This window comes from Chiloscyllium plagiosum, unplaced genomic scaffold, assembly GCF_037043375.1.
Source record: "Chiloscyllium plagiosum isolate Xiang-an unplaced genomic scaffold, Cpla_swu_hap1 HiC_scaffold_9, whole genome shotgun sequence".
NCBI classification, from domain to species: domain Eukaryota; kingdom Metazoa; phylum Chordata; class Chondrichthyes; order Orectolobiformes; family Hemiscylliidae; genus Chiloscyllium; species Chiloscyllium plagiosum.
In genome coordinates, this window is record NW_028270147.1 from 47,652,761 (window position 1) to 47,664,861 (window position 12,101).

Below are 12,101 nucleotides of genomic sequence, written 5' to 3' on the forward strand. Positions count from 1 at the left end.
TTATGACATTGTGTTAATGCACCAAAGACTTGCATTGTTTTCTGAGGGTAGAGAGCCTGGTGCAGATTCTAATATTAGGAATACACTGATAATCAAGTAGAAAATGTCTTAACCAGTCTTCAATTAATAATTGAGGTGGAGATTTTTTGAAAAAATAAATAATTATACAACATTTTTTTTCAATGTTCTAACAAGCACAAACTCTTCAATAAAGAGATGATGATGGTGTTTTGGATGAGATTTTCATTGAGGCATTGCGCAACGCTGTCTCAAGGCAGCTAAAGTGGAAGCTTACAATGTTTAGATGCTGGACCTTTGCAAATGGTTTGTAATAATAATTATCTTTTGTAATAGGATGATAACAGGTATTTTATGTCAATCTTTACTATAGAGAATGCAAGTAACATCCTAGTTACAGCTGTAAATCTGGAAATGGAAGGCAGACCAAAAAATTGTAAGAAAATTGCAATCACCAGGGAAGTGGCACTGGACAAATTGTTGTAGCTATGGGCTGCAAGATCTTAGGTCCTGATGGACTTCATCCTAGGGCTTTTCTTAAAAAAATATAGTGGTTGGTGAAATAGTTGATGCATGTGTTTAAATTTTCCAAAATCCCCTCGGTTAGGGAGATTCCATTATATACGAAAACAGTGAATGCAATGCCTTTTTTCAAAAACGCTGGTATGCAAAAAGTGCGAAATGACAGGCTGGTTAGCTTAATATCAGAGGGAAACTGTTACCTGTTGTAAAAAATGTTATAGCAGGGAATTTGGACAAGTTCAAGTTAATCAGACAGAGTCACTTTAAAAGCAGTGATCCCTGTCTACCATCTGGAAGTCTGTAAGGCTTCTAAGTTCAGAGAGGTTGCTGTTTTGGCTGATGGTTACAATCTGCCCCAAAAACACAACTGGCAGTAAACCTTGGCAAATAGAAAACTGGGGAGATAGTGAACAGAATAGTAATCGCTGTGAGGGGAGAAGCTGAAATGAAGTGACAGATGTTTTCAGAGTGGTTAAAAACATAATGTGGGAGATATGCATTGTTCAAGAGAACCAATATGCTACTTTTGCATCAAGACAGTGCATGGAAAAACAAATTGATAAGAATTAGAAACTAAGCTGGTGACATTTGTAATTGTACCAGTGAGTGAAATCTGACAAACTACTACTACTGTGGTATAGTGATGCCGACAGCCGACGTTTAATTCATGTGCCAACTGAGGTCACACGAAGGATTAATTTAAGGTCATGTACTGCTTTAACCTCATTCTTTATCTGAGGCATCATGACGCTTGTGTTAAACTGTTCTCATCTCTGAGAGCAGCCAGTATCCTCTGGGCCAATGGCAAGTTCTACCTTAACTCACTTCAATGTATTTACAGTGTGTGGCAAATAGAACATATGAGGTGTTGGAGACCAAAAAAGGTCATTATCCTTAAAGAGGAGGGAGGTCGTGGCTTAGTGGTAATGTCACTGGACTCCTAATCAAGAGTTTCAGGTTAATAATTATGAAACATGGGGTTGAATACTATCATGTTAAAATTTAAATTAAAATCTATAATTGAAAATGAAGCCAGGTTAATGGCCATGTAAGCATTGTCAATTGTTATAAAATCCTATCTGGCTTATCGATGTCTTTTAAGGAAATGCATCTGCTGACCTTACTTACTCTAGTTGCATGACTGCAGGCACACAGCAATATAATTGACTCTTAACTGCTCTTTGAAATGGCCCAGGAGCTAATTAGTTCAAGGGCAATTAGCCCATGGAAGAATAAGAAAAGGTGCAGGGTTAACTGTGGAACTTACATTCTTTCCATGTCTGTGTGGGTTTCCTCTCATAGTCCAAAGGGTGCAGGTTCGGTGGATTGGCCATGCTAAACTGCCCAGAGTGTCCAGGGAAGTTCAGGCTAGGCGGATTAGCCGTGGGAAATGCAGGGTTACAGGGATGGGTCGGGGGTGTGGGTCTGGGTGGGATGCTCTTTGGCAGGTCAGTGCGGACTCAATGGCCTGACTGGCTTGCTTTCACACAGTAGGGATTCTATGATTCTCGAGTTGGCTTAATTTCTCATTATTAGTATAAGATTCTATTTCTATTTTGGAAATACTTGCTAATTAATAGTATATTGATACTGGTCACTGGGAATTGTTTACCTGTTCCCTTGTGTAGTCTGAATATACCCTGTGGCAGGAGTGATGTCAGAATTAATGATGTTGACTTTATTTTAGGAGATAATCTATCTGGAAACCATGTTTGACTTCCAGACATTCCACAAAATCCAATGAAGTTATTGAAGATAAAGGTCAAGCTCAATAGACTTTAATCCATTGTAAAGATCAGTGGTTTGACCTGAGAGGTTTTTAAACAAAATCCTGATTTCTGAGGTGCAAAAGACAGTGAAACATCAGGTTAATGACAGAGTTAAAAACAACTGGAAGTGAATTGAAGTGATCTGAATTAAATTTGTGGTACCACTTCCCAAGGCATAAGTGTCAGAGCAGACCACAGCAGTAGTACTTTAGGCTAATAGAGAAACAAATGATTTTGTTATTTTAAACCTAAACAACTTTGTATGACTGCTGAGGAACTACAAGGACAATTTTTGATTCTGGTAAGTGAATTAAAACTTCAGAATGAAGAAGCTGGCACTCTTGCAAAAGAGTAGTTGAACAACATTTGTTCTGAATGAGAACAAAGAAAATTTACAGCCCAGGAACAGACCCTTCGGCCCTCCAAGCCTGAGCCAATCCAAATCTACTATTGAAACCTATTGCCCAATTCCTAAGCATTAGGATGGGGGAATAAAAGAGTTGAAAATACTCTTCTAGCCAGTTAGCAGATTATCAGGATGATTTTGGCTGATTAGTGATGTGTCCTGAAGTTGATTGTTAATTCTGCATTTAAACAGAAGGATCATTCAGCTATTTGGAGAAAGTGAGGTCTGCAGATGCTGGAGATCTGAGTCGAGAGTGTGTTGCTGGAAAAGCACAGCAGGTTAGGCAGCATCCGAGGAGCTGGAAAATCGACGTTTCGGGCCGGAATCCTTCCTCATTCAGCTATTTGGCTGGCTGAAACTTATTACACAGAAATCAGAGTCATAGAGATATATAGCATAGAAACAGACCCTTCGTTTCAACCCGTCCATGCCGACCAGATATCCCAACTCAATCTAGTCCCATCTGCTAGCACCTGGCCCATATCCCTCCAAACCTTTCCTATTCATATACCCATCCAAATGCCTTTTAAATGTTGCAATTGTACCAGCCTCCACCACTTCCTCTGACAGCTCAGGGCAAGAGAAAACTTAGATATGCAAGAACAAATTATTTTATGGGTTGTATTGAGCAGTTATTATGTTGACCATGTACTGTGAGATTCTGCAGAAGAACAAAAAGATATGTCTGAAGTCATGTGAGAAGATTTGTGACCGACTTTGATCTGGATTTACGACAAACACCAAATAAAATTCCAGAATAGCAGGGATTATCAGCAATTTGCATTGTAGTGTAAATGTGAACAAGTTACACAGATTGAATTAATTATGCCAGCTTTTAAGTATGGGCAAATGTGTAAAGTCTTTGCAATCTCTAGCAATATACAATTTCTCTTTGAGAAGAAAACTTTAAAAGACTTTTAAAGACTTAATAAATTGGATTTTACACCTGAATGTGACATGTGATTGGTAGTAAAACAATATACCAACCAAGAAAGCTGATATTTTAAAGACCAAATCTTTTGTTTTGTAATTTTCATTGTGAACTAAAGTGGGAAAATGACTGTTTTGACAACTAAGGATTGTGTAAGGTATTGCTGCATTTTTAGGACGAAGTTACCAGTACATACTGTATGTGCTGCTCAACCATGGGCGAAGTGTAGTTGCAAATGAACTGGAGCTAGGAAATGTGTACAAAATGAGATTTGGCTGACAATAAATAGTTGATTGGTCTGGTCTGTGGGGTGATGCTGACTAGTTGTTGATATCAAAAGCTTTCTGCCGGGAGATCCAAGATGGCGGCATTCTGAGAGGTCTGCTGTGCTGGGCTCGATGCCATAACCCGGGCAAGGTGGACCTTTATCCCCTCCTCGTTGACCACCCCTGAGAAAAAAATTGATAATATAGAGTTGATGAACATCGAGAGCTTTTAAAACTGTGATTTGACAGCTTTAAGATCAGGATGAATGCAAATAAAAGAAAGGAGGCAAAAAGAGTACAGAAGGCAGGGCACTCCCCTCCGATGTCTGGCGTGCCCGCAACCATTGCTTAAACTCCCAGTGCAGCCCCATTGGATTTAATGGGGTAGCAGTATTTATTCTAGGATTTTGCTAAATTCTGACAAAAGATTGAGGCAGCGCTGGAGCCGTTATCTACCGTGCTGAAGAAGCATCAGCAGGAGATCCAAACACTGGACCGATCAGTGGAAACAGTCGAGCGAAGGACCACAGCGTTGGAGACCGTGGTGGAGAATTTGAATGCTGGAAAACCAAGTTTGGGTCCTTCAAGAAAAAGTGGATGACCTGGAAAGTAAAAGTAGAAAGGAACTTACAGCTCTTGGATCTCTCGGAGCATGAGGAGGATCGAGGGCCTCGTTGGATTCTTGGAGAAGTGGCTTCCGAAGCTCCTGGGGCTGGAGATAGTCAGGCTAGGTGAGCGGGCCCGCCAGATCGCAATGCGCAGGTCCAGGTTGGACCCACGCTCCCACCCGATCCTAGTGTGACTGCAGCACTATAAAGAAAAACAGTTAATGATTGAAATAGTAATAGTAGTGGGAAGAGATCCACAGGCTTTAAAGACTCAAAAGTAATGTTCTGTTAAGACTTCTTTGGAGCCATAATTAAGAAGAGAAAGGCATTTGATGAAGTCAAGGGGAAATTAAGGAACCTTCAGTATTCCTCGAGAGACCTGGCGTTGTTGCATTTTGCTTACAGAGGAACGGTCTATAATTTTGCTTCGGCAGAAAGGCAAGGGACTTTGTAAACTTTTTGAAATAAAGGACTCTGGTCGGGGATGGGGTGAGAAAGGGGCAATGTTATGAACAATGGTACAGTTTTTCTTTACTTTCTCTGCAACCACCCTCCTTTTTTTTTCTCTCCTTTTTATGGTTATCAGTCTTGGAGATTCTGTCCTGCCTTTGTGTAAAACCTGATTTATTTAACATTTTGACTGATTGGTTAAAATCTGGGGGTTTTATTGCTGTCATTTTCTGGATTGGGGGTGGCTATATCTGGGGCGCAGATGTATGGAGAAGAGGTGTGGAAATGGGTGAGTGGGCGTCCATTGTTAACTCTCAGGAATGTAAATAACATGTTCTCTTTGTCTTTGAATTGCCTGGGACTGGGGCATGGCCTCAACTGGAAGGAGCCAGGATAGTTGTAAGGATTGGGAGGATTGCCCCCTCTGGGCAAGCGGGGAGATCTGGGATGGGGGTTTGGGATTTATTTGAATTTGGAGCTAAGCCAGGTAGATATCTGGCATATCTGGTTAGAAAGAAAATGCTTTGCAATCCATTATGTCTATCAGAGAGAGGGCTGGCACAGTTACTCGTGGGTTGAAGAAGATCAGTGGTAGATTTCAGGAATATTTGTAGAGTTATACTGACTGGAGGGCGGCGAAAACAGTGCAGCGAGAATGCAGACCTTTTTTGAGAACCTGGACCTCCCCGGTATGAATGCAGAACAGGCCTCCCTGTTAAATGCGCCAATGACGATACAAGAGATGCACGAAGCAGTAAAGCATCTTCAGGGTGGCAAAGCACTGGGGCCAGATGGATTCTTAAGTGAGTTTTAGAAGGAATTCATAAATGTATTGCGGAGCCATTTTTGGGGATGTGGAGTCATTCATATACTCAGGATTGTCTTCTGCCCTCTCTTGGGGAGACTAATATCACACTCATTTTAAAGAAGGGGAAAGACCCCAAAGAATGTGCTTAATACAGACCAATTTCGTTGTTGGATGTGGATGTTAAAATTCTGTCAAAGGTGCTGGCCCTGATGTTGGAAAAGGTATTGCCCGATAGTATAAAAGAAGGTCAGATGGGTTTTATCCAGGGCTGTAACTCTTCCAACAGTATCAGGAGGGTACTGAACATACTGCAAGTATGCCAGCAAAGATTGATCCTAGGTTTGGTGGTCTCCTTAGATGAGGAAAAGATGTTTGACCGGGTAGAATGGCCATGCCTGTTTGGGATCCTAGAATACTTTGGTCTGGGGGGAGCCTTTGCTAGGTGATTGGTGGTGTTGTATAAGTCATATAATTTTAGTATTGGGAGAGCGAACCAACAAAGTTATTTACCTTGTTAATTGAGCAGTTAGCTGAGGCTATCAGGAGGGACCCTTAAATAGTGGCTCGAAGGATGGGAACGGGAGAGCATAAGATCATTCTATATGCTGACGATGTCCTTTTGTTCTTGGCCAATCCGGAGAAATCCGTACCCTGATTGATACAAAAATTGTACTGGGGGGGATGGGGTTTGTGTTGTGGACTTTCCAGACTTGAAGAGATATCAAATAAGCACCCTGTTAGCATATGTGGGTGACTGGGTACAGGGGGATTCGGGTTGAAGTCTCGCAGTCGAGATGTCCCCTAGTTAATCTATTATTCATGGATAAGATGAAATCCGTGGCCGAGCAGGGTAAGAATACGGAGAAAGCTTTGAGGATAATGAGGCAAGACGAGGGCAATTGGATTAAGACCTCGCCGTTTACCCTGATGGCAGGAGCCCAGGATTTAAACCTGGGGCAGTCGACTCTGGCCTAAGGGAATCTCTTGTTTGGGAGACTTATTTGATGGGGAGGTCTTGATGTCGTTTAGTCAACTAAGTCAGAAATATGGATTGTCGAATAGGGACCTTTTCTGGTACTTTCAGATAAGAGGAGGGCCATGTAACGCTGAGCCAGGAACAAGTCAGACATGGAGAAAAGAGTGCTCCAGTGTACGGGTGCTCTTTTGGTTTGTACTGTATTATTTACAGAAAGGGCGTGCCTTAGGAGATGTGGAAAGACTTTGTGGGACTTGGAATTGGAAACTAGGAGAGGATATTTCTTTGGAAATATGGGAAGATATTGAGGTTTTCTTGACATTTTCCCATATATGTAACAAAGCGCAGGCCATGCAATTGAAGATTTTTCACAGGGCTCATATGGCGCCAAAGGGGCGAGCGAGGTTCAAGAGAGGAGCATCTCCAGGATGTCCCAAATGTCAAATTAGTAGAGGCATTTTTACGCACTATATTTGGTCATGTTACAAGATCTGAGATACTGGAGTGCCATAGTGAGGGAGCTGAAGGAAATCCTGGGAATTGAAGTCAAGATGGATCTAGTATTTCTTCTTCTGGGGTTGCCAAACTTGCCCTCTCTGGGGAACACGGGAAGAGGCTGTGTAACATGCTTACGCATTGTGCGAGGAAGAACATTCTAATGTATTGGGCATCGGAAAAATTCCCAGGTCTTAAGGGATGGTGCAGGCTCGCGATGGAGCATCTCCCTCAAGATTACCTTACGGTGCACCACAAAACAGAGCGGGTTTACAAGACATGATGGCCCTTTCTAAATTATGTAGACGTGGACTTATCGGCAATATTAACCAGGGCCATGGTATAGCCATGGGAGTCGGATTGGGTGGCTCATGGGACCCTGTGAGGGGGAAAGCTGGGGAGATACAGGACCAATGATGGGTGCTCCCAGGGATGAGAGCTTCAGTGGAGGTGCGGTGAGTGAAATAAAGTAATGTGATGTAATTTAATTTAAGTTAATTTTTTGAAAAAGTTTTAAATAAAAATATTTTTAAAAAGCCTTCTGCCTGCCAACAGCAATGTGATTGACTCCTTGGCAACTGGATAGCTTGCGCATGTGAACAAGATAAGCAGAAACCATCGCATTACCAGAAAGGATAGTGCTCCCTTTTCCAAACAGTAAAAAAAGCACCTAAAGCCTGAAGAAAGCAGACAGTTTATTTTCCCTCACCAGTTGCTGTAAGCTGCTGTTAACCAATAAGTCAGAGACTTTAGAGTTATGAAAGACTTAGACTGTACATCTTGCAGATAAGTGAATGTATCAAGAGAAGAGAAAAATCCAAACAGCAAGTCCTGGCAAGTGAAAAGAGTCACCTCAGTGAACCGTATTGATAGGGGCATTTGAACTACCTTCCCAGTTTTCTCTCCACGCATAATAACAATGTTTCTTTCTGGTCTGTCTGCATACGTATGTAGAGGGAGTTTTATCAGGGGATTAGAGCTTTAACTAGTAGTGTTATATGTTGATGTTTCATATTTGTTTACCTAAAGCTACAGTTCATTTATTTGTAATAAATACTCATTCTTTTAGAGTACAGAAACTTAGTCTGTGCTTACTGGCAAGCTCGATATAAAAAGGCAGGTAAATAGGGAATTCTGTATGCACTTGCAAAATCTCTAACTCTGTAAAGACGTCATGAAAAGAGGGCTTGATTTCCACTGTGCTACCTGCATCAAACATGACAGTATGGGTTACTTAATGGTGAGATGGGACAAAGGAGAAAAGGCTGATAATTAGATTGCAGTAAGTTTGTTATTAAAATGTACAGTATATTTTAAGTTCTTGTAATTTTGGATAGTGTTTTTGAAAACTCATGACTTTGTAAGTAAGATTGGTGAGTTATAGGCAAAGATTGACCTGTGGAAATATGATGATGTGATCAAAACACAGACCTGCCTCAAACCAGGTCATGACTGGATGTTAAATATTCCTGGATACAAGTTCTTTTAGTAAAGAAGAAAAAGGGTTTTTTTTATTAAAGAGAACATTGCTTTCATTCTTTGAGAGTGTCAAGGTCACAATCTGCTTGGTTAGAGAGAAGGAATAAATTCAATGCACTTATATTTTTGGATGCATTTGAAAGAAAATAACTCTTTGGAAAGATGGAGAGAAATTTCAAGGACATGACAGGGAAGCAAGAATTATAGTGGGGGAACTTTATTCAATCATCTGACCATAGACTGGGATAGTAACAACATAATGGGCAGAAAGAGGCAAGAGTCCCTAGAGTGGGGTCAAGATTTGTGTTGACCAGCAGTAAATTTTCAGCTTACTAGGAGGGTAGAGTACTGTTCAGTCTAGTTTTGGGAATGAGTAAATCAGATGTTTGTGGGAGAATATTGAGAGTACAGTGATGTACCTTAAAGTTGAGGCTGACGATGAAACAGGGCAAAGAACCGTCTAGAATAAGAACAGACCAGCTGGAAAGCCAACTTCAATGGGATAGGAGTTAACTGGTTCTCAGTCAATGACACTCAATGCCATTAATGACAAAGTGGACTGTTGATTGGTACCCTATCCACCACCTTCAACATTCACTCCCTTCACCATTGTCACATAGTGGCAGCAGTGTTTACCATCTACAAAATGATTATGGTTATATTCTCTTGTTGGGGATGGTCATTGGCACACTTGTGTGGCGTGACTGTTATGTGCTATTTATCAACACACACCTGAATATCATCTTGGTCTTACTGGTCTTGCAGCTATGAACAGTCAGTACCTGAGGTGTTGTGAATTGTACTGAACTTTGTGCAGTTATCAGCGAGCATCCTCATTTCTGATATTATGGCAAGAAGGAAGGAATGGAGGACAGAGTTCATGATCTTAGGTTGCTGAACCCAATGTTCAATCCATAAGGCTGTAGAGTACATAATGGAAAATGAATTGCTCTTTCACCAGCTTTCATTGGGCTTCATTGGAACACTGCAGCAGGCCTAAGACACATGCAGCTGGGGGAAGGATGGTGCTTTGAAATTGGCAGTGACTGGAAGCATGGTTTAATGTTTATGGTCTGAGTGGAAGTGAAATGTAAGGTGGTTACCATATTCACATTCGACCTTCCATATTTGGAGGAGACTGCATTTGTAAGCAATAGATCTAGTTGAAAGAAGTAAATTTCTTCACCTATAAATGTGCTTAAGGTCTTAAACAGTGGGGAGGTAACATATAAAGGAAAAACATCGGCAACTTAATGGAAACTGGCTTATGTGGATGTTAGGATGAGATGATAGAAGTTACAGAGGATTGATAAGACTGTTGAGAAAGAAATGGTCTCTACTTAGTGCCAACAGTGGTTGAGTGAGGACGATGTGTTTGATGGCCTGATGCTGGAGTCAGCAAAAAAGGTAGTGGAGGTAATTTAGCCCATTGATTCTTCTTCACCATTTGATCATGGCTGATATGTTTCTCAACTCCACTCTCCTACCTTCTCTCCATTACTTTTGATCCCCTTATTAATCAATCGTCTATCTATCTCTGCCTTAAATACTCTCAATGACATGGCCTTCACAGCTGTTAGTTGCTGTGAGTTCTATAGATTAACAATTCACTGGCTGAAGAAATTCTTCCTCATCTCAGTTATAAAGGGTTATCCTTTCACTCTGAGACTGTGCCCTTGGGTCCCAGTCTTTCCTACTCGTGAAAACATTTTCTCCACCTGTTTAGGCCTCTTGATATTTTCGAAGCTTCAATCAGATCACCCCCTCATTCTTCTAAACTCCATGAATAACAGACCCAGCGTCCTTAACTGCTCCTCAAATAATAAGCCTTTCATCCCAAAGATCATTCTTACAAACCTCCTCTGGACCCCCTTCAACGCCAACACATCCATCGTTAGATACAGGGCCCAAAATCCTCTCGATATTCCAAATATCGTCTAACTAGAGTCTTATGCAGCTTCAGCAGTACATCTCTGTTCTTGTCTTCTCGGCTGCTTGAAATGAATGCCACCATTGCATTTGTCTTCTTAATCATTAACTTGCAATTTAACTTTAAGAGAATCCTGAACTCAGATTCCCAAGTGCTTTGCATTTTAGATTTCTTAAGCCTTTCCCTGTTGAGAAAATAATGCATAATCTCACAGTTTGCCATATTGTATTTCTTCTGGAATTTCTTTGCTCACTCACCTAGTATGTCTAAGTCCTCTGCAGCCTCGCCACTTCCTCAAAACAACCCATCCCTTCACTATTTTTGTGTCATCTACAAACTCAGTAACAATGTCTTAATTCCTTCTCTCAAATCATTAATGTATAATGTGAATAATTATAGTCCCAACTGCATATCTCCACTAGACACAGGCAGCCATCTATTCTCTGCCTCCTGGTAGACAGGCAATCCTTTATCCAGGCCAGTACATTACCCCTAACAACTTGAGCTCTTACCTTATTTCGCAGCGTTCTATGCAGCATCTTGTCAAAGGCCTTCTGGAAATCCAAATAGATCATGTCCACTGGCTCTCCTTTGTCTAACTTGCTCAATAACTTTTCAAAGAATTCTAACAAATTTGTCAGGTATGACCTTATAGAGGTTTACAAAATTGAGCATGGATAGGGTAAATAGGCAAAGTCTTTTCCCTGGGATCGGGGAGTCCAGAACTAGAGGGTCTAGGGTGAGAGGGGAAAGATATAAAAGAGACCGAAGGGGCAATTTTTTTCAGGCAGAGGGTGGTGCATGTATGGAATGACCTGCCAGAGGATGTGGTGGAGGCTGGTACAATTGCAACATTTAAGAGACATTAGGATGGGTATATGAATAGGAAGGGTTTGGAGGGATATGGGCCGGGTGCTGGCAGGTGGGACTAGATTGGGTTGGGATATCTGGTCGGCATGGACGGGTTGGACCGAAGGGTCTGTTTCTATGCTGTACATCTCTATGACCTCCCCTTGTCAAAACTATGCTAACTTTGCCCTATTTTACCACACACTTCCCAAGTACTCTGCAGTTTCATCCTTAATAATGGACTCTAAAATCTTAGCAAAGACAGGCTAACCAGTCTATAGTTTCCTGTGTCCTACCTCCCTCCTTAAATAGGTGTTGCATTAGTCATTTTCAAGTCCTCTGGAACACCCCTGACTCTAGTCATTCCTGCAAGATCACCACCAGTGCATCCTGCAATCTCCTCGCCTATCTCCTTCAGATCTCTGGGATGTAGTCCATTTGGTCCTGGTTATTTAGTCACCTTCAGACCTTTTAGCTTCACCAGCAGCTCCTTAGTGATGGCCACTGCATTCACCTCTTTCCTTCTAAGTCTCTTGACATTTTGGTTTCTGCTGGTGTATTCTATTGTGAAAACTGTACAAAGGACCTATTCAG

At 41.4% G+C, this 12,101-nt stretch overlaps 1 protein-coding gene across 1 annotated transcript in view; it reads left to right on the forward strand.

Annotated features, from left to right (window-relative positions):
• The window catches only part of faf1 (Fas (TNFRSF6) associated factor 1), a 414,762-nt gene that overhangs the window by 104,620 nt on the left and 298,041 nt on the right, over positions 1-12,101 (forward strand). The window lies entirely within an intron of this gene.